The sequence below is a fragment of the Aplysia californica genome, unplaced genomic scaffold (genome assembly GCF_000002075.1).
Source record: "Aplysia californica isolate F4 #8 unplaced genomic scaffold, AplCal3.0 scaffold00117, whole genome shotgun sequence".
Classification (NCBI taxonomy): domain Eukaryota; kingdom Metazoa; phylum Mollusca; class Gastropoda; order Aplysiida; family Aplysiidae; genus Aplysia; species Aplysia californica.
In genome coordinates, this window is record NW_004797387.1 from 1,422,012 (window position 1) to 1,425,153 (window position 3,142).

The window sequence follows — 3,142 nt, forward strand, 5'->3', positions numbered from 1 at the left end:
ATTTTGATGTTCCATTCTTTCATCTCACAAAAAAGTCATTGTTTCGACCGGTTTGGCGAAGAAGCGTTTTCAGCAGCAAATTAAAAAGGAATAATTATTTAGATTTCGTTTTCTGTGTAATATTTCTCTCTGCTCAACTTCGTGTTGGGAGATTGAGAGCTTTGACGTCCCCTACACAGCAATTGGCATAGCAAAACAATGAGCTCTGAGGAAGAAAGAGAAATACAGAACGATTAGAGTCAAGGGCATCAGCTTTTAGAAATCGTTAATCAAAAGGCCTTACATTGTGAATGATTGAAAATGTTTTCGTCTTTATTGACTCTAATGTGATCATTTAGGAGACTCCGTCGATCCATCTTTTCATCGGCCTTCTTTTTGCTTTAAAGTCTTCAAGACGCAGGTTGTGGGTTTTGAGTCTGGCTTTTGTGGCCCCATTCTCATGTGTCCAAATCACTTCCTTTGTCTCTCGGTGTGCTTCCTGCTCAATACAACGCCCATTTGCTGTCTGTTGTCTTCGTTTCTTTGTCTGTCATTTCTTGTTATGTTGAAAATGTTTCTTTTCTGAGACATTTCATTTGACATACTGTTATTTTTTGTAGAGGGTTCAGGTTTGGCACTTGTAGCAGAGCGGTGGTGTGAAGATTGCTCTGATGAACTTCTTCCTTGTCCCCATTGGGATATGTTGATGAGAGAGTATGGGTGCTAGTTAGTATGTAACCAAATGTGCCTTTTGTATTCTTCTTCTCTGCCCATTTTCTCGTCTGATGTGAATATGCTTCCAAGTATTTAAATTCCTAAACATGTTTCAGTTGTGTGTTGTTGGCTTGGATATTTAATAGGGTTTGGCTTCTGGAGATCTTTATTACTCCTGCCTTAGTTATGCCCATTTCTTAAATATTTCCCTCATGCTTTGTACAATTCAGTGGTACATGCTTGCGCGCTACAATGTGTGTGTGTGTGTGTGTGTGTGTGTGTGTGTGTGTGTGTGTGTGTGTGTGCGCGTGCGTGTGTGTGTCTATTTATTGGTTTATCATTTGTTTGGGTTATTTTGGGGGTTTTTTGCTTTGTTTGTTTTATGGGGTTTGTTCGTTTGTTTGTTTGTATGTTTGTTTGTTTGTATGTTTGAATATTTGTATATTTGTTTGTTTGTTTATTTGTATGTTTGTTTGTTTGTTTGTTTGTCTATGTGTTTGTTTGTTTGTTTGGGAGGAGTTAGTTTATGTATTCATTCATTCATCTATTCCGTCAGGCCATGAGGGAGGGGGGGGGGGCTGGAGAGTGTGAATAATGGCACGCACAATACGTCACTGCACTGTATACTTCCAGAAAGACTACCCGTGTACGCCGGCATTGTCAACATAGGTCAGCCATAAAAAGGAGATATTATCTTTTAGTAAAGTCGTGTTAATTTTCTTTTGGGACAGATAGAAGATGGTAAACTGGCACTTCAACGTTACTGTATTTGCTTTATAGCTCTTTTTCTTTAGAATTATGTATCATTAAAGTGCGTCACCACCTCAATTAGACTAAAGAGCCGATAGCCCTTGTTTGAATTCCCAACAGGGCTTTCAGCACTTGGATTGTTTGGGAAAGGTGTCAAGGCCCTCCATCTACTTAATTTCATGCAATCAGAGATGGACGTTAATTTCGGAGGTCCAGCCACCTAAACAACCTGCTTTTAAACCATGCCAATTCTATTGCAATGTTTGTGGATGAAAGAGGCACCCAGAATATTTTTATAAACACGTTTCCATAAAAGGAAAGAGCTCCCCAATATTCATGACATGATAATAGTTCTATAACAAACTGTCCCAAATATAGCCTGGTTTTGTTTCCCACAAAAACTCTTGTGACTTCTATCTCTAGGTTTTTTTTCACAAAGGCGCAGTTCGTTCATGTTATTTTGGCTGAGACCCGGACATTCATTTTCCTGGTGTGCAATTTTTGTCTTTTTGTGGGTTTTTTTGTTTTGTTTTGTTTTGTTTTGTTTTTTGCTTCCTCGGAGCAGCGTGTTTCTCATGATCAAATTGTGATCTTTTTATTCAAATTATAACCTGGGGTTGTCGTTTTGTTTGGTTTTGTCGGGGTGGGTTGTTTTGGGTTTTTTTGGCTTTGTTTTGTGTTTTGTTGTTGTTGTTGTTGTTGTTGTTGTGTTTTGTTGTTTTTTAATTTGGCTTTTTTTTTCTCCCTTCATATCATTCAACTGGTTGATGTATTCGTTTTGTATCGATTCTTTTCTAGTATATCTTTTCAAAGAGAAAGCTAGGAATACAAGAAAATATCATGCCGAATATTCAAGTGGGAGGAGCTCATGTTTCAGCCCACGATGAATTGAAAAAGAACAGGTTGTAAACTAGCTATGTTAAGAGCGAAACTCTATTGACAGCTGCTGTCTCTAGCCACAAAAGTAGCAACTACTACCTCTTTTGGCCATGTGTTTGCAAATGTTTTACTTTAAATTCTTCTTTCTCTTTCTGACTCTCTCTACTGCTACTCCTTGGTTTCTTCTTACTGCTCTCTTTCAGCTACATCCCTGATTAAATTAGGGTACGTAAGATCTGACACCAAGCCTTCTCGGATAAGAGCGAAAAAATCTCGGAGGTCCGACGTCCAATTGCGCATGTTAAAGATCCTAAAATCGATAAGAGTGGGCTTCGGCGCCACCTGGGTAACATTCAAAATTAATTCTTACCAAACTGGAAATGTTAAATGTGTTCAGTGCGCTCAAATGATCTGATGCCGTTACGAGCACCGTAAAAGACTTACAAAACAAAAAGTATTCGTTTATGCTGAGATGCATGACGTTGCAGAAATTCAAGAGCTGACCCTTTCATCTCCGTTGCATCGAAAGGGTGCGACTTCTTAGCGTAAAGAGCTACTGGACAGTCATCGGTATAGCGCAATGTAAGGACCTGTGGCATGCTCGCTAAAAACTTGAGTTCAGTTCCCAAGTGAGAACGATACATCTGATCAAGTATGTCTGTCTGTCTGTGGTTGAGAAGAAGTACCCTGTCTAGCCCAGATTGAAGCGGAAGGGCGAGATCAAAGCAGCCCGCCTCTCTAATGATCCAACGTCAGTTGACGGAGGAGGAACAATTTTGCATCAGTATTGAGAGGAGGGGGTCGGGGTGGGGTTTGGGGG